Source organism: Pristis pectinata, chromosome 12 (assembly GCF_009764475.1).
Source record: "Pristis pectinata isolate sPriPec2 chromosome 12, sPriPec2.1.pri, whole genome shotgun sequence".
Taxonomy (NCBI): Eukaryota; Metazoa; Chordata; class Chondrichthyes; order Rhinopristiformes; family Pristidae; genus Pristis; species Pristis pectinata.
Genome location: NC_067416.1, coordinates 42,184,681 through 42,211,038, shown reverse-complemented (window position 1 = coordinate 42,211,038; position 26,358 = coordinate 42,184,681).

Here is a 26,358-nt window from a genome sequence, read left to right as displayed (position 1 = left end):
TTAATATTGTTTTATCTTGACCTAGGTAATCATCATGTTTTGCTTCTTCACCTTATTAACAGAAGTTGTATTTGCTTTAACAAGTTTAACATTACGACATCAATATTAAAAAAAAACAAGGGCACATGAGAACACTTTAAAACATTTTGCTATTTCTCTAGCTACTATTTACAAATTCCTCTCTTGAGGATGAGGTATTTTTATATCCTTCCCTCAAGCTATATTCCCATATGTGACATTTATATTTCTCCCAGGGATTTTGTGCTGTTGTCATTAATTGTAATGTAGTTTGCTGTACCTGATGCATCTGTAATAAGTATATTAGTCCCATGAGCTGAATTATAACCAATAAGTACAAAATCATTCTAGTCCAGGGTGGAAGTTGATTACTTGGCTCTAAATCTCACCATTGTGTCAAATCTCCTATTTCTGGATTAGACATTAATAGTATTTGTCCCAAAAACTTCTGGTTCCATGCCCAGTGATATTCTTGCTTGATTGGATAGACTTCTTATTTTATCAGATTCTTAATTTTTAGAAAGGTTTGCATGGTAGTAACAAAAGTTTAGCCACTTCTAGTTTTCATGCTCACTTCATTTATTTCTCAGTTAAATGCTATGCATGACATAGAATTCAATGCATCCTGGCAAAAAATGTGAGGTGAATTGGTTACCCCTAGTGTAGATGGCTGGTAGAAGAATCAGTGGAGTGTTACTCAGCTTGTGTGAGAAAATACATCATGGGGAAATATTTGGGGAAATGGAAATTGATGGGATTACTCATAGACACGATGAGCCAAATATCTGCCTCCTTTGTAACAAATATGAGGATATGAAAAATGGACATTAAAGATGTTTCATATGTTTCCACCCCAAAGGCAATCATCGTAAAGTGTTATCTCTCCATGGTCTTCAATTGTCCCAATCTAAAATCCCTTTCTCCCTCTTTCTCCCAACCTTAACTTGCTTTTCTTCCACTCCCATGAGTTTTGACTCTAAACTGATTGTATTAGAGTTGTATTGTGTCATTCAAAATGTGAAACTTGTCTTGTGGAAGTGGGTCACAAAAGATACGAAACGAGCCCACAATATATATTTGTGGGATTTGTGAAGACCTGAGATGAGAAGAGCAACAGGCTGAATAATGCTGACAGCTGCTGGTATTTCTGAAGGAATCTTGGATGTTCAGCTGCTCCCAGGTTAGTAAGAACAACTTGTACAGAGCCATGGTAGTTCCAGGATGTGTGGAGTGAAAAGGGCCTGCACACCTGTCACTTGACTCATCAGTGGACTCTGCATGGAGTCCAAAGGTGCAGCCCAGTCATACTGGTGTGGAATTGAAGTCCCATTCACTTGATTGGGAATTCCGATTACAATAGCAGTCATTCTTTTGGTGCAATATTTTGTTCTCAGCTTTGGGCAGCAAATGGCTATAGATGGATCAAAGGTAAAAGCAATAGTTAACCAAACTGAGCTGCCCCTGGCTATAAAGATTAGAACTATTCTGGCACTACACACAGGAGTGGTGTGGATCTATACATGTGATTTAAAAATGCAAGTTATTCAATGGGCCCTGTTGTCAAAGAACCAACTTTCATTCTGCAGGAGACCGGGATCACGTTGCAACTCCTAAGCTGTTGTACCAACATATACATTTATGCAAGAACCCGGAGGAAGTTCAGGAGGAATTCAAACATGGATTGAAAAACCCTCTGAATCTCATTACAGTGGTAAAGTCATAAAATTCATAAGTAATTTGCATAAAGTTAAAGTCATCTGCATATTAAGTCCTAGGTTCATTTCATAATTCACTCTGTTCTCTTATTCTGCTCCACACCAGTATATTGAGCCAGAATTTGATGTTAGTGACAAGTGACTCTCTGTTGCATAAAAGATATTGGCACTTAGCTTGTGCAGTTTGAGAAGTGTTCAATTGCATTCCTGTCTGTGAACATTTGGTGGCAGGGACTTCCAAACCATAATGTCATCTTCAGCAGCAGTTGGAGAAGGGCTGTTAAGTGGTTGTGCAGCAAGCCCTAGCTGTATAAACGTAGAAAAGAATCTGACAGCATGCTGAGCCAGTCTTGATGAATCTGAAGCTCACAAAAACTATGACTGCTTTTGAATCATTCTGAGTTTAAGTATTTTTTTAAAAATGCCAAGCTGTTAAACACTATACAAGCTGCTACAGTTCAAGCTGCTGTAGTTATTTTCACTGTAAAACATTAAAATACAATAAGAACAATTAAACTTTCTAAAAATACTTGACTGCCTGAGGTGATTTGAAAAATTCCATTAATATAAACACTTGGCTTTGTTCCTCGCAGCCTTCTTGACTTAAAATAATTAAAGACTCTTCACTGGCTGGGTCCAAGGGTTTTTTCTGTTTTTAGTCAGGTAACTTAGACATGATTGTGTTTTTATCCTGAGGAAAGTGAGTGGTAAAGCATTCAAGGTCCCTTGTAGTAGTCTGATCCAGAAGATTAAGGCACATGGGATCCACAGTGAGTTGTTGGATTGAATTCAAAATTGTCTTTGCCATAGAAGACAGAGGATAATGGTGGAGGGGTGTATTTCTGACCAGAGGCCTGTGACCACTGGTGTTCCACAGGAATCAGTGGTGGGACCTCTGTTGTTTGGATGAAAATGTAGGTGGGCTGATTACCATGTTTGCAGATGACATAAAAATTGGTGGAGTTGTGGATCGTGAGGAAGTTTGTCAAAGGATACAGCAGGATACAGATCAGTTGGAAATTTGGGCAGAGAAATGGGGAGATAGAGTTTAATCTGGACAAGTGTGAGGTGTTGCACTTTGGGAGGTTAAATGTAAGAGGAAAGTGCAGAGTAATGGTAGGACCCTTGGGGGCATTGATGTATAGGGAGAACTTGGGGCACTAGTCCATAGTTCTCTGAAAGTGGCAGTACAGGTGGATAGGGTGATAAAGAAGTTGTATGTCCTGCTGGACTTCATCAATTGGGGTTTCGATGCAGAGGCTTTGGAGAGGGTGCAGAAGAGGTTCATCAGCATAGAACATTACAGCACAATACAGGCCCTTTGGCCCACAATGTTGTGCCAACATTTTATCCTGCTCCAAGATCTATCTAGCCCTTCCCTCCCACATAGCCCCCATTTCTCTATCAGTCATGTGTCTAGAGTCCTCTTAAATGTCCCTAATGTATCTGCTCCCGCAACCACAGCCAGCAGTGTGTTCCACACACCCACCACTCGATGTAAAAAAAAACTTACCCCTGACATCCCCCTTATATCTTCTTCCAATCACCTTAAAACCATGTCCCTTCATGTTAGCTATTTTCACCCTGGGGAAAAGTCTCTGACTGTCTACTCAATCTATGCCTCATCATCTTGTACACCTCTATCAAGTCACCTCTCATCCTCCTTCTCTCCAAAGAGAAAAGCCCTAGCTCACTCAACCTATCCTCATAAGACATGCTCTCCAATCCAGGCAACATCCTGTTAAATCTCCTCTGCACCCTCTCTAAAGCTTCCACATCCTTCCTATAATGAGGTGACCAGAACTGAACACAATACTCCAAGTGTGGTCTAACCAGAGTTCCATAGAGCTGCAACATCACCTTGCGTCTCTTGAACTCAATACCCCAACTAATGAAGGCCAACACACCATACACCTTCTTAACAACTCTATTGATATGCGCGGCAACCTTGAGGGATCTATGGACGTGGACCCCAAGATCCCTCTGTTCCTCCACACTGCTAAGAGTCCTGCCATTAACTTTATATTCTGCCTTCAAATTCGATTTCCCAAAGTGTATCACTTCACACTTTTTCAAGGTTGAACTCCATCTACTACTTCTCAGCCCAGGTCTACATTCTACTAATATCCTGTTGTAACCTACGGCAACATTCTGCACTATCCACAATATCCCCAACCTTTGTATCATCAGCAAACTTACTAACCCACACTTCCACATCCTCATCCAAGTCACATAAAAATCACAAAGAGCAGGGGTCCCAGAACAGATCCCTGTGGAACACCACTGGTCACTGACCTCCAGGCAGAATATGCTCCATCTACCACCACCCTCTGTCTTCTATGGGCGAGCCAATTCTGAATCCACACAGCCAAGTTTTCCTGGATCCCATGCCTCCTGCCTTTCTGAATAAGCCTTCCATGAGGATCCTTATCAAATGCCTTACTAAAATCCATGTTAACCACATCCACTGCTCTACCTTCATCAATGTGCTTTGTCACATCCTCAAAGAATTCAATCAGGCTCGTGAGGCACAACCTGCCCCTCACAAAGCCATGCTGACTGTCCCTAATCAGCCTATGCTTCTCCAAATGCCTATAAATCCTGTCTTTAAGAATCTTCTCCAGTAATTTGCCCACCACTGAAGTAAGTCTCACTGGTCTGTAATTCCCAGGGTTATTCCTACTCCCTTTCTTAAACAAGGAACAACATTTGCCACCCTCCAATCATCTGGCACTGTTCCTGTGGCCAGTGAGGACACAAAGATCGTCGCCAAAGGCGCAGCAATCTCTTCCCTCACTTCCCCTAATAGCCTTGGATGTTGCCTGGATCAGAGAGTATTAGCTGTAAGCTATAACAATCACACTTGGATTGTTTTCTCAGAGCATCGGAGGCTGAAGGGGGACCTGATAGAAGCATATAAAATTATGAGAGGCATAGAGTCATTTTCCTAGGATGGAAATGTCAAATATGAGAGGGCACAGCTTTAAAGTGAGGGAGGGGAAGTTTGAAAGGAGATTTACGAGGCAAGTTTTTATTTACACAGAGAGTGGTAAGTGCCTGGAACGTGCTGCCAGGGGAAGTAGTGTACAGTAACAATTTAAGAGGCATTTGGACAGGCACTTGAAAGGCAGGGAATGGGTTGATATAGACCATGTGCAGTCAGATAGGATTAGTTTAAATTGGCATCACAGCACAGACATTGTGGGCCAAACAGCCTGTTCCTGTACTGTGCTCTTCTGTGATCCATATGATACCTAATCAGCGCACTGACTGGGTTTTTTATACTAAGGTGGGTTGTCACCACCCACCCTGACAGCCTCCAATGCAACTGAACTCGTAGTCACCATCAAGGATGTAAGATCAGTCTTCCGGAGAGTGAACCCGAAGAAAGCATCTGGCCCGAATGGTGTCCATGGCCATGTCCTCAGATATTGTGCTGATCAGCTAGTGGGGGTATTTGCAGACATATTTAACCTCACCCTGCTTCAATCTGAGATTCCCACCTGTTTTAAGAAGATCATTATCATCCTGGTACCTAAGAAAATCAAGGTAACATGCCTTAATGACTACCGACCAGTGGCTCTGACCTCCATCATCATGAAGTGCTTTGAGAGGCTGGCATGGCACACATTAACTCCAGCCTCCTGGAGAGCCTCGACCCACTGCAATTTGCTTGCTGCTGAAACAGGTCTACAGTGGATGCCATCTCCCTGGCCCTACACTCATCTCTGGAGCATCTGGATAGTAAAGACACCTATGTTAGACTATTATTTATTGATTACAGCTCCACTTCAATACTATAATTCCAAGCAAACTCATCACCAAACTCCGAGACCTGGGACTCAACACCTCCCTCTGCAACTGGATCCTTGACTTTCTGACCAACAGACCGCAATCAGTGAGGATAGGCAGCAACACCTCCAGCACGATTATTCTCAACACTGGTGTCCCACAGGGCTACGTTCTTGGCCCTCTATATATATTCACGACTGCGTGGCCAGATTTTGCTCTAAATCCATCTACAAGTTTGTAGATGATACCACCGTAGTGGGCCATATCTCAAATAACGAGGAGTCAAAGTACAGGAAGGAGATAGAGTTTAGTGACATGGTGTCATGACAACAGCCTTTCCCTCAATGTCAGCAAAACAAAAGAGCTGGTCATCAACTTCAGGAAAGGGGGTGGCATACATGCAAACGTCCGCATTACTGGTGCTGTGGCCGAGAGTAAACATCACCAATAGCCTGTCCTGGTCCAACCACGTAGACGCCACGGCCAAAAAAGCTCACCAGTGCCTCTACTTCTTCAGGAGGCTAAAGAAGTTTGGCATATCCCCTTTGACACTCTCAAATTTTTATTGATGCTCCATAGAAAGCATCCTATCTGGATGCATCATGGCTTGGTATGGCAACTGCTGTGCCTGGGACCTCAAGAAACTGCAGAGAGTTATGGACACAGCTGAGCACATCACAGAAACCAGCCTCCCCTCCATGGACTCTGCCTATATCTCTTGCTGCCTTGGTGAAGCAGCCAGCATAACCAAAGGCCCCATCTACCCAGGTCATTCTCTCTTCTCCCCTCTCCCATCAGGCAGAAGATACAGGAGCCTGAGGGAACATACCACAAGGCTCAAGGGCAGCTTCTATCCCATGGTGATAAGACTATTGAATGGTTCCCTTATGCGATGAGATGGACTCTTGACCTCACAATCTACCTTGTTATGACCTTGCACCTTATTGTGTACCAGCAATGCACTTTCTCTGTAGCTCTGACACTTTACTCTGTACTCTGTCATTGTTTTTACCCTGTACAACCTCAATGCACTGTGCAATGAATTGATCTGTACTAATGGTATGCAAGACAAGTTTTTCACTGTACCTTTGTACAAGTGACAATAATAAACCAATACCAATACTAAGGTGATGATCAGAACTATCTCCAGATATGAACATTGGTCTGTATAGGGGATTTTCTCTTTGTTGTCTTTACTACAAAGTGCAAGACTTTTCACATAAGTGAAGGCAGTGGGGAGTTATAAGTCTCTATGATATTCATCAATTCTTTGGTTGTAATGGACTTGAGTGTTTCTCATGGTCACTGCTGCTATAATTGTGTGTTCTTGCCCTAGCTGCTTCGCTAGCTTCTAAATACTAGCACATTACTGTGACTTGGCTCTTCTTCAGAGTGCGGCAGAGCTTCTCCATGAATCCTGTATTTGCTTAGTAAGACAGCAGCTTGGACCAATTGGCACTGCAGAGCTCAATCTGATTTTGCTGCTCTGCTATCTTTGCATCCTGAAGAAAGGTACGCTGGTATCCTGCTACATAACATATTATAACATATATAATCAAATTCTCTCTGACTTCCACTTCTTATCCCTAGCTGTTCCCCATTGAACGCCTCTGCATTGTGAAAAGTTGTTGTCAGGCGTCCATTCAGACACTCCATTGGAGCTATTCCTTATCATTTTGTTTGTTCACTCACAAAATGAACTATCCTTGTTTGGGACCCTTCTACAGGTTGTTTTGTAACACACACAAAATGTTGGAGGAACTCAACAGGTCAGGCAGCATCAATGGAGGGAAGTAAACAGTTGACATTTTGGGTTGAGACCCTTCATCAGGACTGGTAAGGAAGAGGGCAGAAACCAGAATAAGAAGATCAGGGGAGGGGGAGAAGCATAGGCTGGCAGGTGATAGGTGAATCTAGGTGAGGGGGGAAGGTAGGTGGGTGGGGGAAGGGGGTATGGAAGGGAGTGTTGTAAGAAGCTGAGAGGTGATAGGTAGAAGAGGCAAAGGGCTGAAAAAGAAGGAATCCGGTAGGAGAGGATAGTAGACCATGGAATAAAGGGAAGGAGGTGGGGAATACATGGGCAGGTCATGAGGGCGGTGGAGGGGGCCACAGGAATGAGGGAAGACAAAGGGGAGGGGAAGAGGGGATGGATTACCAGAAGTTAGAGAAATCGATGTCGAGGCCGTCAGGTTGGAGACTACCAAGGCGGAATATGAGGTGTTGTTCCTCCAACCTGTGTCTGGCCTCAACGTAGCAGTAGAGGAGGCCATGGATAGACATGTCGGTATGGGAGTGAGATGTTGATGTAAAGTGTCTGGCCACCAGGAGGTCCTTGCTTTTACGAAGGTGCTCAACAAAGTGGTCACCCAATCTGCATCGGGTCTCACCGATGTAGAGGAGGCCACACCAGGAGCAGCGGATGCAATAAATGACACCCTCAGGTTCACAGGTGAAGCACTGGCTCACCTGGAAGGACTGTCTGGGGCCCTGAAAGGGAGGAAGTGTAGGAACAGGTGTAGCACTTAGCGTGTTTGCAGGTTTAAGTTCTGGGAGGGTCATCAGTGGGGAAGGGACAAGTAGACAAGGGAGTCATGGAGAGAGCAATCCCTGTGGAGGGTGGCGAGTGGGGGGATATGTTATGTTTGGGGGGGGGATATGAGGTGAGGGCAGATGTGTGGGAAATGGAGGAGATACAGGTGAAGGCAGCATTGATGGTGGTGGAAGGGAAACCCCATTTACTGAATAAAGAGGACATCTCAGATGTCCTGGAACGGAAAGCCTCATCATGGGAACAGATGCAGCGGAGGCAGAGGAACTGGGAGAAGGGGATAGCATCTTTGTAAGTGACAGGGTGGGAAGAGGTGTTGACAAGGTAGCTGTGGGAAATGGACCAACTAAATTTGAAGACAGGGTGGAAGTTGGAGGCAAAGTTGATGAAATTGACGAGCTCAGCATGGGTGAGGGAACGGTCTCAACCTGAAACGTCGACTGTTTATTTCCCTCCATAGATGCTGCCTGACCTCTGAGTTCCTCCAGCATTTTGTGTGTGTTGCTCCAGATTCCAGCATCTGCAGAATCTCTTGTGTGTCACAGAGAGTTTTGCATTCTGTTAGAAATGTCTTCTGCTTCAGGACATGGCCTTCTGGATGTTTCAACCTCTTCTTTCTCTCTTTTAAAACAATGTTCTACTCTACTTGTTTCAGGTGCTATACTTTGGTAGCATCATTTGCACCTTGTTCTGTCCCGTTACCTTTCTGTTTCAAACAATACCACAGTCTAAATTAGTGCCATGAACTTCATAGTCTGCAGATTTTAAACATAATTTTGAAGCAATATAGCCTTTGAACATTATTTTTTCTTTTGACACTCATCAATATGCTTTGATTTTGTTACTGCAAGCTGTACAATCTTAATGATCTTTAACACCTTTCAAGTCAAGTCCAGTCAAGTTGAGTTTATTGTTTTGTGCATAAGTACGGTGAGGTACAATGAAAAGTTTGCTTGCAGTAGCATCACAGGCACATAGGCTCAGAGAACAGACAAAAGCTAAATTATACATAAGTTCTACAAGACAGTGAAGAGAAAAAAATAAATGTGTAAAAACAAGACATTAGTGCAAAAAAACATAAAGTGACAAGTCCACGGTAGTGCAAGAGCTGGTCCGTAGTGTTCCATTGCTGAGGTAGGGTTAGGGTTGTGCAGGTTGTAGGAAAGTAGATGTTCCTGAACTTGATGGAGTGGGACTTCAGGCTTCAGTACCTCCTGCCTGACGATAACAGCAAGAAGTGGGCATGACCTGGATGTTGGCAATCCTTGATGATAGATGCCACCTTCTTGAGCCAGTGCCTCCTGTAGATCCTGTCAGTGGTGGAGAGGGCTGTACCCGTGATGGATCAGGATGTGTTGACAACACTCTGCAACCTCTTACATTACTGTTGGCTGGAATTGCCTTACCAAGCCATCATGCAATCAGTCAGGACACTTTCAACAGAGCATCTGTAGAAGTTTGTTAGAGTATTTGGTGACATGCCAAATCTTCTTAAGCTTCTAGGAAAGTAGCTGGTGCATCTATGATTTCATTACAGCATTGGTATTGAAACTCTAAGATGCGTCAGAAACATTTTGAAACAAGTTCATACATTTAAAATATTGCACCGTTTATTTAAGCTACATCATATACATGCTACTTGCTAATCATTACTGACCTTGTACAGGTGCAGAACTCCACAATTCATTGGGGTCATTATTGTCCACAAGCAGTTGACCATTATGAAATCTGCACTTCTCATCAATATTCTGAGAAGTCAGGTTATCAATTAATTCCTAATTCTGTGCAAGTAGTTGGTAGCAACTTATCAGACTGGCCAAATGTCCTGCCATGCCTTCTTTCATGCAGTAGCATGTAAGGCATGCCATTTTTAAGAGGCTTCTTAAAAGCTTTTAACATAAGGATTACCCAAACATTCACATCTCACTGTGATCTGTTGCCTGGTATGCTGGAACTCTATTGACAGTATTGGCCATAGTAAAGCTTATTGTTATTTTCTTCTGAGGTGAAAGGGTGCAGAGCACTTTGGTGGCCACTTGTTTTTCTTGCTGTGTGCCTGCAGGTCCTTTTTCCCACAAAATATGTTAGTTTGAGGTATATGCTATGGTAAATCTTTCTACCAATGATTACATCTCTAGATAAACTAATAAGAATTTTCCAAACTTTCCACCATTTGGGGAACATTCCATTTGTTTGGAAAATATAACAAAGAACATGGAGCATAGAACAGTACAGCACAGGAATAGACACTTCTGCCCACGATGTTGTGCCAAACTATATGAATTATTAATTAAATGCCTTACTAAACTAGTCCATTCTGCCTACACAATGTAATCACAATAGAGAATCCCTCTATTCTCTGTGCATTCAATGGCTTATCTAAGAGCCTCTTAAACACCTCTATCATGTTTGCCTTCAATACCACCCCTGGCAGCGAGGCACCCACCACTCTCTGTTTAAAAAAACTTGCCCCACACATCTCCTTTGAACTTACCCCTTCTTACCTTAAATGCATGCCCTCTAGTATTGGACATTTCAACCCTGGGGAAAAAGATACTGGTTGTCTACTTGATTTATGCCTGTCATAATAAAAATTTCTATCAAGTTTCCCCTCAGCCTCTGCTCAACAACCCAAGTTTGTCCAACTTCTCCGTATAGTACATGCCCTCTAATCCAGGCAGCATTCTAGTAAACCTCTTCTGCACTGTCTCCAAAGCCTCCACATCCTTCCTATAATGGGGCAACCAGAATTGAATGCAGTATTCCAGATGTGGCCTAACCAGAGTTTAAAAAGCTGCAACATAATTTCCTGACTCTTGAACTCAACGCTTCGAGTAATAAAGGCAAGCATGCCATATGCCTTCTTTGCCACCCTATCAACCTGTGCTGCCACTTTTGGACCCAAGTTAAGGGTCCTGCATTAACTGTACTGTCCCTCTACATTTGACGCTGTCCCTTTACATTTGAAAATAGAAAATGTTATTCCATTATTCAAAAAGAGACAGAAAGGAGGAGGTGACAGGCTAATTCATTTTACATCTGTCATAGGGAAAATATTATAAGTAATTGTTGAACACATTATTGAAGGGCACTTAGAAAAATTAAAGGTAATTGGACAGTTAACATGTTTTTGTGAAAGGAGGATCATGTTTGATCACATTATGGAGTTCCTTGAAGAAGTAACGTAGGCTTTGGATAATAGGGAACCAGTGGATATGCGATACAGATTTCCAAAAGGTTCTTGATAAAGTCCCCATCAAAGGTTATTGCAGAAAATAAATTTCATGGTGCAGGAGGTAACAAGTTGGTGTGGATAGAAAATTGGCTGGTGCTAGGAAACAGAGTAGGCATAAAGGGGTCTTTTTCCTTCTGGCAAAATGTTATGGGTGGTGTGCTACAGGAATTGGTGCTGGGAATATAGCTCCTTACCTTTATATACACGACTAGATGAAGACACTGGGGGTGTGGTTGCTAAATTTGCTGATGATAGGAAGATAGTGAAGTAAATTGTGAAGAGGACATAAGGAACCTACAAATAATATAGAAAGGTTGTGATAGGAAATGAAACCCAGCAGATGGTGGAATAGTCAGTTAGTGAACACTTTGGAGACAGTGATAATAATTCTGTAATTTTAAGGTAGTTATGGAAAGGGATAAGGTTTTCAAGTTAGGGTCCTAAATTGGGGGAAGGCTGATTTCAGTAGCACAAGAGAGGACCTAGTGAAAGTAGATTGGGAACAGATGCTTAAGGATAAAACGACATCTGACAAGCAGAGTCTTTTAAAAGAGAGTTGGCAAGAGTTCAGGACTAGTACGTTCCGGTAAGGATAAAAGGCATAGATGGCAAAATTAGGGAAGTTTGGATGACAAAAGTTATTGAAGGTTTGATCAAGAAATAAAGGGAAGCATATGATAAGTATAGGCAACTACAATCAAGTGAGTCCCTTGAGGAATACAGAGGGTGTTGGAGACTACTTAAGAAACAAGTTATGAAGGCAGAAAGAGGCCATGAAATATCCTTGGCAGGTAAGATTAAGGAGAGTCTTATGTCATTCTACTTTAGTATATTAGGAGGGCAAGAGGAAGCTAGGAAAAGATTGGGCTTCCTTAGGGACAAAAGGGATAATCTATGTGTGGTCCCAGGGACATGGACAAGCTCCTATATAGAGTCATATAGCCATACAGCATGGAACCAAGCCATTCACCTCACCTGAAAGTACGTACCACCAGGCAGCTTCTATCACGTTTCTCTTCGACTATTGAACAGTCCAATAGAATGATAAGATGGACTCTTGACCTCACAAGGAAAAATAGAAGATCAGATTATTATTTAAATGGTGAAAGATTGCAGTATACTGTTGTGCAGAGGGACATGAATTGCAAAAGGTTGGTTTGCAGGTACAACAGGTTATCAAGAAGGCAAATGGAATGTTGGCCTTTGTTGCCAGAGGGATTGAATTTAAGAGGAGGGAGGCTATGCTGCAACTGTCCAGGGTACTGGTGAGGCTGTACCTGGAGTACTGTGTGCAGTTCTGGTCACCTTATTTGAGGAGGGATATACTGGCTTTGGAGGTGGTGCGGAGGAGGTTCACCAGGTTGATTGCAAAGATGATGTGGTTAGCTTATGAGGAGAGATTGAGTCGTTTGGGACTATACTCACTGGCATTCAGAAGAATGAGAGGGGATCTTATGGAAACATATAAAATTATGAAAGGGATAGATAAGGTAGAGGCAGAAGGTTGTTTCCACTGGTAGGTGAGACTAGAACTAGGGGACATTGCCTCAAGATTCAGGGGAATAAATTTAGGACGGAGATGAGGAGAAGCTGCTTTTCCCAGAGAGTAGTGAATTTGTGGAATTCTCTGGCCAGGGAAGCAGTAGAGGCTACCTCATTAAATATATTTAAGACACATTTAGATAGATTTTGGCATAGGAGGGGAATTAAGGGTTATGGGGAAAAGGCAGGTAGGTGGATCTGAGTCCACGGCCAGATCAACCATGATCTTATTGAATGGAGCAGCAGGCTCGATGGGCCAGATGGCCTACTCCTGCTCCTAGTTCTTATGTTCTTATGTAATCTACCTCATTATGATCTTGCACCTTATTGTCTGTCTGCACTACACGTTCTCTGTTACAGTAACACTTTATTCTGCATTCTGTTACTGTTTTCCCTTGTACTACCTCAATGCACTGTTATGAAATGATCTGTATGGATGGCATGCGAAACAAAGTTTTTCACTGTACCTTAGTACATGTGACCATAGTAAACCAATTTACCAATTTAATTTACCATGACCACATCGACCAGTAGAGACCCATCTGTTATTAATCCCATCTTCCAACACGTGGCCCATAGCCTTCTATGCCTAGGCAATTCAAGTGCTCCTCTAGACACTTCTTAAATGCTCCCACTGACTCTGCATCCACTACTCTTTCAGGCAGTATATTCCAGGTACTCACTACTCTCTGGGTGAAAAAGGTCCCGCATGATAGGCTACTCCAGAAGGTTAAGGCATATGGGATTCAAGGCAGGCTGGCTAATTGGATTCAAAATTGCCTTGGTGATAGACAAAAGATAGTGGTGAAAGGATATTTTTCTGATTGGAAGTCTGTAACTAGTGTACCGCAGGGACTTCTGCTGCTTGTAATATATATTAGTGAGTTGGCTGTGAATGTAGGAGGAATATTGGTAAGTTTGCAGATGACATGAAAATTGCTGCTGTTGTGGATAGCGAGAAAGGTTGTTTAGGGCCAGAGCAGGATATAGATCGGATGGAAAGTTAGGTGGTACTTTGGCAGATGGATATAATCCCAGCAAGTGCAAGGTGATGCATTTTGGGAAGTCAAAAATGGGTAGGATTTATACAGTAAATGGTAGGGCATCAAGTAATGCTGGTGAACAGAGAGACCTAGGGGTCCAAGTCCATTGTTTCCTGAAAGTGTCAACCTAGGCTGACAGGGTAGTGAAGAAGGCATATGTCCTGCTTGCTTTCATAGGTTGGGGTATAGAATATAAAAGTTGGAACATTATGTTGCAATTTTACAAAACACTGGCTAGGCTGCACTTGGAGTATTGTGTGCACAAGGTCACAAGGTCACAAGACAAAGGAGCAGAAGGAGGCCATTTGGCCCATCGAGTCTGCTCCGCCACTTCACCATGAGCTAAACTCTTCTCCCTCCTAGCCCCAATTCCCGGCCTTTTCCCCAAGTCCCTTGATACCCTGACTGATTAGATAACTATCAATCTCCTCCTTAAACACCCCCAATGATCGGGCCTCCACAGCCGTACGTAGCAACAAATTCCACAAATCCACGACCCTCTGGCTAAAGAAATTTCTCCTCATCTCTGTTCTAAACGTGTACCCTCTAATTCTCAGACTGTGCCCTCTGGTCCTGAACTCACCAACCAAGGGAAACAGCTTGGCCACATCTACTCTGTCCAGTCCTTTCAACATTCGAAATGTTTCTATGAGGTCCCCTCTCATTCTTCTGTAGTCCAGTGAGTACAGTCCAAGAACCGACAAACGCTCCTCGTACGTCAGCCCTTTCATTCCTGGAATCATCCTTGTAAATCTTCTCTGAACCCTCTCCAACATCAGTACATCCTTCCAAAGATAAGGGGCCCAAAACTGCACACAGTATTCCAAATGAGGTCTCACCAATGCCCCATAGAGCAGTTCTGGTCGTGCATGATAGGAAGGATGTGGTTGTGCTGGAGAGAGTGCAGAGGAGATTTAACAGGATATTTCCTGGATTGGGGGGCTCTATTTATGAAAAGAGATTGGATAGGCTGCGCTTGTTTTCCCTGGAACAAAAGAGGCTGTGTGTTGGGGGGCGGGAGGGGGGGTGGTGGGGGTGAGGGGAAGTGATTTAATAATGGTATATAAGAAGGTGTACTGTAGATGGGCAAACAGGACAGCATAGATGTGGTGGGCCCATTTCTGTGCTGTACGACTCTGATTCTATGCCTCTGGATTTGGTGTGTGGGGAAGTGGAGTATAATGTGGAAAAATTGTCGATTTTAGCAAGAGCAGAAAAATCATATTCTCTAAATGGTAAGAGATTGCAGAGCTCTGAGATGTAGAGAGAACTAGCTGTCCTGGTACATAATTTACAAAGCTTGGTCTGCAGGTATAGCAAATAATCAGCAAAGCAAATTGAACAATAGTGTTCATTGCTAAGAGAATTAAAAGCAAAAATAGGATGCTTTCCTTCAGTTATAAAGGGTATTGAAGAGAACATATTGGGAGTACCGTCTACAGTACTGGTCTCCTTATTTTAGGAAGGATGTTAATACATTAGAAGCAGTTCAGAAAAGGTTTTCTTGAGGAACAATCTACAACTGGGAGTCACCACTAAAAATGAAGCCCTTTAAGATGAGGAAGGGGTGATTTTCTTTCTCTAAACTCCTCTAAGCCCAGTGGAAGCAGCGTCTCTGAATATTTTTTAAGGCAGATTCTTGATCTGCAAGTGGATGACAGAGGGTAGGCAGGAATGCAGGGATGAGGTTACAATCAGATTAGCCATGATTTCACTGAATGGTGGAGCAGGTTTGAGGGGCCGAATGGCCCACTGCTCTTAATTTTTATGGGTGTAGTGCACAAATGTTTTTAGAAATGTTTATTGACCAAGAAATTAAGAGCTTATGTGGAAATACTTCAAAGATTTTGGAACAGAAAATCATTTCTGAATATAAAATCATGTTGCAGTTTTAAGTTACTAACTGAGCTCATATTTCTCATGTGCTCCTAACTAAGTATTTGTAGAGTCATCAAGGCTGAGTTACTCTGGGCTATTATTAGGTGCAGCAACGAATGGAAATGTACCAGGTGTTTTTTCTTAGTTAATGTATTTAGGGTACTTCTTTGGAATTCTCAAAAGATGAACTTTATGACAGGATAACATACAGTCTCAAACAGCTGAATATTATTTACTAATTGTTTAATTAATATTGTATAAGAATCTATTTGAGTACAAGGATACATGGCAGTATGAACGGCACAAGAATATTCTCATTATGTCATGAGCCGAGGAATTTCAGACTGATATGTTCATGACAAATTGGCCAAACATCTGACTGAGGAAAACCACTGATGCCTATCTTAGTCCTAATTCCCTAATGGAATTGCAGAAGTGCACTTTGTTTGCTCAGGGACTTGTTACTAGATAAATACCTTACTAATGCACAATAATGGTAGGAAGTATGTATTTGGGAAACTACCACAAAACCTAAAGCAATGAATGGAATTCCAGGGCCCATCTAGAGCCCCAAGGACAATAGAAATCAGTGCTCCAGCCCTTGTCCATATATTTGTCACGAACTACCAATGCTGGTTATCCTAGGTAGTTTGCCTAGACAAAATAATTAATTTTGGGGCATGCTTTTAATCACACCAACCTCCAGGTAAATTCTAGAAATGCGGTTGGAACTGGCAGAGGTGAATCACAGGATCCATGGGATCAGGACTGCTAAATAATACTAAGCAGAGCAGGTCTAGTGCTTGGCTCATTGATAATAATTTTTATAGAATGGTCCTTTGAAAATTGTCATATTTCTAACTAACAGCATTCTTTAGGCAGCCCCACATCATGAATGAAAAATGAGCCCAACAGTTTAGCAATAGGCCCACAAGAATTGGTGACAGGCTACACTACAGCTAAACTGGTAGGCTCTACATTGCTATTTCAACCTGGAAAATAAGTAATGTAAGTTTTATTCTGACGCAGAGGAACCTCACACACTGCATGCAGTAATATTTTGACTAGTTTATTTTAGCCTGTTGTATCCTGAGGCAAACTCAATGAACTTAGTTGAGAAGATAAATCAGTCAACAGCTGGAACAAAGTGCTGGAGTCCTTGGATTACCAGAGGTATCAAGTGATTAGCAACATTGAATTTCATTTCTGCAAATAGTTGAACTTAGATTTTAACTCGTGAGTTGCAGCAAATTGTCCCGCACCCTGTGGTGTTGAGGTCTCATGGTTTCAGCTGTAAACTGGCTGTCAGTTTGCTGATGGGAAGTGCCAGTTGCCTAGGGATGATATTATGGGTAACATGAAACTACACAAAGGGTCCAAGGCAGTAAGGAAAGTGCACAGGGAGTTAGGAAGGCATTATGGTCGAAAGTCAGGAGGGAAGCCCAGGGCATGGGAGATGCAAGATTTTCTGAGAGGAGCTGGCTAACAAATTGGCCTGACCTCACATAAAATTTGCAGTTAGATTCTGCCATCAGAACCTTATCTGCATTTTTATCCATTGCGTACTTCTCACATTTGCTAAAAACAACAGATTACATACCCTGTGCTCACTGCTCCTTTCCCACTAATGTCAGCCTACTGTTGGCTGATGATTGCTTTGGATACAACCATTCATACTTACAATGATTTCCTGCTTCCAAAAATTCATATATGCTGGCAAAAATAAAGAAACTGAAATAAATACCCAGAAGGTTTTTCCCAGAGATCCAGTTTCTTTAAACATCCAGGGAGTTATACTTTCAGATATTTTTCCTTCCTTCCAAAGGTAATATGTTTACTTTCAACCCAAATTATCTTTTCTTTGCATGCTTCCTGATGCTTAATCATTACTTCACCTAGGCCCTTTGCCTGTGAAATTTGTGCTTTTTTAATGTAAAATGCAATTGAATTATAGCATCACTGTGTGCACAGGGGACTTTGTATATACGTAGTGGCTTGCATGTTTCCATGAACATAATACACCAAACACCACACATCAGAAATGACATCAATCATTGTGCAATGCATGTTTGACTTTACTGCTCTATTGGAGCATCAAGACATGACGAACACATAGTGTGGACCATAAATAGAAAAGCAGGCACAAGAGGAATCTGGCCCACTCACATGCTGCTTAAAGGAATAGATCTTACCTCCAAGTTTATTGGGCAGTCTGTTGCAGAAGACATTGGCAGATTCATTTCAGAAGCAATAATGGACCAGGTTTTTGATCATTATCTTTCCACAATTTTTGCGGAGATTGTGTCCTATCTACTATGTTCTACCTCTGCCACTATAGTCTCCAGCCTAGTGACAGAGGTGTGAGGTGCTGGGTCCTGCGTGTGTCCCGACTGTTCTCACCGCAGTTCACTCCAGACCGCACTGCCACTCCAAGCATTTGAGAGCTATCTCTTTAACGACTCTAAAGATGATATATATTACTTTTCAATTTACATGGCTTAATCTGTTGAAATATAGGTGATTTTTTTTATCACCACCACACCCATCTCCTCCAAAACTGAATCAAACAAGCACAAGCCTGTATGCAGCACTATTCTTAGCCTGGATTTTTGATTAATTTCTAGAAGTTTAATTCTAGTCCACCTGAGGGAGATTCATTATCAGTTTATTGAAATTATTACTCCTTCACTTGAATATTTTCACTCGAATTTTTTTCTTGTTCTTTTTCATAATTAGTCTAACCTACTGTTTCCTTAATGTGAACTTCACCTGCTCAACAATGCTCCCTTCCATATACTGATCAAGTTCTCTAGTACACATTGAAGAGTGTCTTCCTCTCTTCAACATTAAAGTTGTATCTTTATCCAGTTCATATTAGGATAACTGATATCACCCCCATCTTTTGATAAATCTTTATGAAATGTATCTGCTAGTAGCTCCTCCATTTCTTTCCCACCACTTGGCAATCTCTAATATGGAATCAGCATCAAACTATTTCTGTTCTTGAGCTGAACCAGGTAGATCCTGTCTTTGAACCCTGAAGCTCAATGTCACTTCTCAGGGCTTTAAGAAGTCTTTAATCAATACTGCTTGCACTTGCTGTCTCTATTGCCCACCTTTCTCCTGAATATACCAGGCCAGATTTTGCTGAACAAATAGCAATTCTTAGACAACCAGTTTATCTTTATAAATCAGCAGAAATCGACAGTGGGAAGGATATAGTTGGGATTGTGAGCCACCACAATTTGCTGGTTGATTTGCCCCACTTTGTCAGTTTTGGAAATAAAACCACCTTACACTGAATTATCCTATATGTTTATTTAATGAAACTATTAAATTTGGCACAGAAAGTGATCTAATAATTAACACTATAAATAACTATTTAACAATTAATAATTATGAATGACAGCTAAACAATTCCTCTACCAAAATTTAAGCTTTCTAAGAATGAAGTCTCTGGTTGTGAATTGTTTGGTGATCAATAAAAAGTAATTAGAAAGTGCTGGAATATGTGCACTAGGATTGTAAAGTATGATTAGATCCTGTTCAACCATTCTGGAGTGTCCTTTCTGAAGGTGGCTGTGTCTGAGATCAAAGTGCTGTGTTTGAGGTATAAGTGCTGAGGTTTTGTCAAGAGAGGCTTTGACATTTGCTAGAGCTATTCAAGAAAGTTTAAACTGATCTGGCAGTAGTGTGGCAGATGAGAAAGGAGAGGCAGAGATAGAAGTTAAAGCGAACAAGTCCAGTAGGCAGGGCAGGGAACAAGGCAGGTCTGATAGGCTAAATCCTGACAAGTAAGGCAGATGAACTCAGGGCATGGATAAACACAGTGATATCATAGCTATTACAGGAACATGGTTGTGGGATGGGCAGGACTGGCAGCTCAATGTTCTGGGGTACAGATGTGATAGAGCTGGAGTAAGAGAGGAAAGGGAGTTGTGATATTGATTAGGGAGAACATCACTGCAACACTTAGACAGGATCTTCTGGGAGGAATGTCCAGTGAGGATATATGGGGACATCTTAGAAATAAGAAGAGGGTGGTCACTTTGATGGGATTGTACTATTGGCCTCCTAATTGCCAGTGGGAATTAGAGAAGCAAATCTGTATATCACAGATAGGTGTGGGAATAATAGGGTTGTTAGAGTCATACAGCATAGAAACAAGCCCTTCAGCCCAACTGGTCCACGCTGACCAAGATTTCCATTTAAGCTCATCACATTTGCCTTCATTTGGTCCATATCCCTCTAAACCTTTCCAATCTATCTACCTGTCCAAGTACCTTTTAAATGTTGTTAATGTACCTGCCTCAACCACTTCCTCTGGCAGCTCATTCCATATACTGACCACTCTCTGGTGAAAAAGTTGCCCCTCAGGTCCCTATAAATCTCTACCCTCTCAACTTAAACTAATGCCCTCTAGTTCTTGATTACCCAATCCTGGGAAAAAGACTGTGTGCATTCACCCTATCTATGCCCTTCATAATTTTACACACTTCCATAAGATCACCCCTCATTCACCTATGCTCCAGTGAGAAAGGTCCCAACCTGGAATATCTAACGGTGAAGTGCCGCCCATACTACCTGCCATGGGAGTTCACTTTAGCTATCCTGACGGCAGTCTAAATCCCACCCCAGATGGACATGAAGCCTGCACTCAATGAACTATATTCTGTGGTTAACAGCCTTGAAATGGGATACCCTGAGGCCCTCTTCATCATTGCGGGTGACTTCAACCGGGCCAACCTCAAGAGTGTGTTACCAAAATACTACCAGCACATCTCCTGTCCCACCAGGGGCCCAAACGCCCTTGACCTTTGCTATACAACCATCAAAGATGTCCACCGAGCCACCCCCCATCCTCACTTTGCTAAGTTAGACCACCAGGCTGTGCTCCTCCCTGCATACAAACAGAAGCTGAAATGGGAGGATCCAAGGAAATAGATCAGCTTCTACATGACTGCTTTGAGTCAGTGGACTGGTCAATGTTCAAAGACTCATCTGTTAGTCTAGATGAGAATGTCACCACCATCACAGACTTTATCAGCAAGTGTGTTGAGGACTGTGCACCAAAGCAGAAACCATGGATGAACCGGGAGATCCACTCCCTACTGAAGTCTAGGACAGCAGCATTCAAATCAGGTGACCCTGACCTTTACGAGAAATAGAAATATGACCTCCGTAAAGCTATCAGAGATGCCAAGAGACAATGTCGGTCCAAAATCAAGTCTCAGACCAGCCATCAGTTGTGGCAGGGCTTACATGCTATCACGGGCTACAAAATGAAACCGAGCAGCATTGCCGACAACAGCACATCCCTTCCCGATGAGCTTAATGGATTCTATGCGTGTTTTGAACAGAAGGGGATTGGTATGTGACCACCCACCCCAACAGCCTCCAATGCAGCTGAACCCATGGTCACTGCTGAGGACGTAAGATCAGTCTTCCGGAGAGTGAACCTGAGGAAAGCATCTGGCCTGGATGGTATCCCTGGCCATGTCCTCAGATCCTGTGCAGATCAGCTGGCAAGGGTATTTGTAGACATTTTTAACCTCCCAATCTGAGGTTCCTACCTGCTTTAAGAAGACCATTATTATCCCCATACCCAGTAAAAAAAACAAGGTAATGTGCCTTAATGACTACTGCCTGTTGACTTTGACATCCACCATCATGAAGTGCTTTGAGAGGCAGGTCATGGCATGCATTAACTCCAGCCTCCCAGAAAACCTCAACCCACCGCAATTCACCTACTGCTGAAACAAGTCTACTGTGGATGCCATCTCCCTGGCCCTACACTCAACTCTGGAGCATCTGGACAGTAAAGGCTCCTATGTTAGACTACTGTTTATTGACTACAGCTCTGCCTTCGATACTATAATTCCGAGCAAACTCGTCACCAAACTCTGGGACCTGGGACTCAACACCTCCCTCTGCAACTGGATCCTTGACTTTCTGACCAACAGACCGCAATCAGGATAGGCAGCAACACCTCCGGCACAATTATTCTCAACACTGGTGCCCCACAAAGCTGCATCCTCAGACCTCTACTCTACTCACTATATACTCATGACTGCATGGCCAGATTCTGCTCTAACTCGATTTACAAGTTTGCGGATGATACCACCATAGTGGGCTGTATATCAAATAATGATGAGTCGGAGTACAGGAAGGAGATAGAGAGCTTAGTGACATGGTGTCATGACAACAACCTTTCCCTCAATGTCAGCATAACAAAAGAGCTGGTCATTGACTTCAGGAAAGGGGGTGGTACACATGCACCTGTCTACATCAACGGTGCTGAGGTTGTGAGGTTTGAGAACTTCAAGTTTCTAGGAGTGAATATCACCAATAGACTGACCTGGTCCAACCACATAGACACCACGGCCAAGAAAGCTCAGCAGTGCCTCTACTTCCTCAGGAGGCTAAAGAAATTTGAGATGTTCCCTTTAATACACACCAACTTTTATCGATGCACCATAGAAAGCATCCTATTTGGATGCATCACAGCTTGGTATGGCAAATGCTCTGCCCGGGATTGCAAGAAACTGCAGAGAATTGTGGACACAGCTCAGCACATCATGGAAACCAGCCTCCCCTCCATCGACTCTGTCTATACTTTTTACTGCCTCGGTAAAGCAACCAGCATAATCAAAGACTCCACCCACCCAGTCCATCTCTCTTCTCCCCTCTCCCATTGGGCAGAAGATACAAAAGCATGAAAGCATATACCACCAGGTTCAAGGACAGCTTCTATCCTCCTGTTATAAAACTATTGAATAGTTCCCTAGTATGATAAGATGGACGCTTGACCTCACAATCTACCTCATTATGACCTTGCACCTTATTGTCTACTTGCAATCCATTGTCTCTGTAGCTGTGACACTTTCCTCTGCATTCTGTATTGTTGTACCTTGTGCTATCTCAATGCACATGTAATGAATTGATCTGTATGAACAGTACGCAAGACAAGTTTTTCACTGTACCTCAGTACAAGTGACAATAATAAACCAATTCCAATTACACCCTGCCTACCTGTGACACCATTTTCAGGGAACCATATATTTGTACTCCTAGGTCCCTGTTTTCTCCCCAGGGCCCTACCGTTCACTGTGAAAATCCTACCCTCATTTGTCTTCCCAAAATACAACACCTTGCACTTATCCGAATTCAACTCCATTTGCCATTCCTCGGCCCACTTACCCAGCTGATCAAGATCCTTCTGTAAATCCTGATAACCATCTTCACTGTCAAGAACACCACCTATTTTAGTGTCATCTCCAAAATTACTAACCATGCCTTGTACATTCTTATCCAAATCATTGATATAGATGACAAATAGCAATGGGCCCACCACCGACCCCTGGGGAGCACCACTAGTCTCGGGCCTCCAGTCTGATAAACAACATTTCACTATCACCTTTTGTTTCCTACCATCAAGGCAATTTGTATCCAATTAGCTAGCTCTCCCTGGATCCCAGGCGATCTAACTTTCCACAGCAACCTACCATGTGGAACCTTATCAAAAGGCCTTACTGAAGTTCATATAGACCACATCTACCACCCTGCCCTCATTGGTCTGCTTGGTTACTTCTTCAAGAAACTCAATCAAATTCGTGAGACATGATCTCTCACATACAAAGCCATGCTAACTATCCCTAATCAACCCCTGTGTTCCCAAATGCTTGTATATCTTATCTCTCAGAATCTCCTCTAGTAACTTACCTACCACAGATGTTAGGCCTACTGGTCTTTAGTTCCCATGTTTTCCTTTGCAGCCCTTCTTAAATAAAGGTATAACATTAGCCACCCTTCAGTCTTCTGGCTATGATGATGCATATATCTAAGCCAGCGCTCCCACAATCCTGCAGTTTTCTTGGATATTCCTGATCAGGCCCTGGAGACTTATCTACCTTAATACTTTTTAAGACATCCAGTACCTGTAATGCAGACTATCCTCAAGACCTTCCCATTAACTATCTCAAGGTCTGAAGTCTTTATGTCCTTCTCCAAGGTAAAAGCTGAGGAGAAATACTCATTGAGGACGATTAATAGGTGATTTTAACTTGCATAGTATTGACTGGGACTGCCATAGTATTAACAGATTGCATGGTGCAGAATTTGCTTAGTGTATCCAGGAAAGCTTTCTGCAGCAATATGTAGATGGTCCTACTAGAGAGGAGGCAACACTGGACCTCCTCTTTGGAAATGAGGCTGGGCAAGTGTTTGATGTGTCAGTGGGGGAGCACTTTGGAGCAGTGACCATAATTCTATTCTAAAGTAGTTATGGAAAAAGATATGACTGGCCCACGTTAAAGTCCTAAATTGCAGCAAAGCTAATTCTGATGACGTTAGACAGGAACTTGCAAAGATTGATTGGGAGTAGGTGAAGGGACGTCTGCTAAGTGGGGGGCTTTTAATAGTGACCTGGGGGAGTTTGGGGCCAGCATGTTCTAGTTAGAGAGGAGGGCAGTGGTGGCAGGATTGGAGAACCCTGACCAGTGATATTGAGGCTCTGGACAGGAAAAAGAAGGTGTATGTCAGGCATAGGCAGCTGTGATCAAGTGAGTCCCTTGAGAAGTGCCATTTAAGAAAGGAATTAGGAAGGCAAACAGGGAACATGAGAATCCTAAGAGGTTCTATGAGTACATAATGAGCAAAAAGGTAACTAGGGAGAGAGTAGATCACTTTAACAATCAATGTGGTCATCTGTGTGTGGAGCCATGGGAGATGGGTGAGGTTTTAAATGAATAACTCTCAGAACTTTCTGGAGAAGAACATGAAAACTAGTGAGTTCGGGGAAGAGAACAGTGATGTCCTGATATATAACCATATTATGAAAAAGGAGGTGTTGGTGGTCTTGAAGTGCTTAAGGGTGGATAAATCCAGAGGGTCTGACCAAGTATATCCAAGACATTGTGGGAAGCAAGGAAAGAAATTGCTGGAATGCATAAAGAGATTTCCGTTTCTTCCTTGGGCACAGGTGAGGTACCAGAAGATCGGAGGGTGGCTATTGTGTCTTTATTTAAGAAGGGCTGAAAGAACAAGCTGAAAGCTACAGGCCAGTGAGCCTAACATTTGTGGTGGGTAAGTTACTGAAGGGGGTTCTGAGAGACAAGTTTTATCTGTATTTGGAAAGGCAAGGACTGATTAGGGATAGTCAGCATGACTTTGTGCGTGGGGAGCCATGTCTCACAAATTTGATTAAGTTTTTTGAAGAGTTGACGAAGAGGATTGACGAGGGCAGAGTAGTAGACATTTTCTACATGGACTTTAGCAAGGCCTTTGACAAGGTCGTGCATGCTAGTCTGGAAGAATAGATCATATGGAATCCAGGATGAGCTATCCAATTGGATACATAATTGCATGGTGAAAAGAGTCAGAGGGTGGTAGTAGAGGTTAGTTTTTCAGATTGGAGGCCTGTGATGGGAGATGTGCTACTGGATTTGGTGCTGGGTCCTTTGTTTGTCATTTATATGAATGATTTTGTTGGGAATGTAGGTGGCACGATTAGTAAGTTTGCAGATCCCACCAAAATTGGTGGTATAGTGGACAATGAAGAAGGTTATCTAAGGTTAAAAAAGGATATAAGATAAAATGGGAAAGTAGGTAAGTGAAGAGCAGATGGAATTTAACTTGGACAAGTGTGAAGTGATTCATTTTGGGAAGTTAAGGCAGGGCAGATGTACACAGTGAATGGCAGGGCCTTGAGTGTTGTAGAACAGAGAGACCAAGGGGTACAAGCACATAGTTCCCTGAAGGTGGCAACACAGATAGACAGGTGAGGAAGATGGCGTATGACATGCTAGCTTTCATCGGTTGGGGCATTAAATACAGGAATTGGGGCATCATGTTACAGCTGTACAAGCTGTTGGTGAAATTGCTGTTGGAGTATTGTGTGCAGTTCTGGTCACCATGTTACTGGAAGAATGTGATTAAGTTAGAGAGAGTGCAGAACAGATTCACCAAGAATATTTCTGGGACTGGAGTGATTACATTTTAAGGAGAAACTGGATAGCCTGGGATTGTTTTCCATGGAGTGAAGGAGTAACCTGATGGAGGTTTATAAAATCCTGAGGAGCATAAATAGGGTAGATAGTCACAGTCTTTTTTCCAGGGTAGGGGAGTCTAAAACTAGAGGGCATAGGTTTAAGGTGAGAGAGGAAAGATTTAAAAGGGACCTGAGGGACAAATTTTTCACACAGAGGATGGTGGGTATATGGAACGAGCTGCCAGAGGAAGTGATAGAGGCAGGTACAATTATAAAGTTTAAAAGACATTTGGACAGGTTCGTGGATAGGAGAGGTTTAGATTGCCACGAGCCAAACACAGGAAATGGAACTGGCTTAGTTAGATATCTTAGTCAGCATTGACGGGTTGGGCTGAAGGGCCTGTTTCTGTGCTGTATAACTTTATGACTCTAAGTGCAGAATGCGCAAAAGATTTCTGATGTGGCCTTGTAATAGTTTCAGCAGCCAGTCAATGCTAAACATGATGTGCATTGCCTCAGTGCGCATCTGTGGGATCAAAATTTATGAGTGGTGAACACTTGTTGAAGGTTGTTTGTGCTGATCAGAGTTGTTCACCATT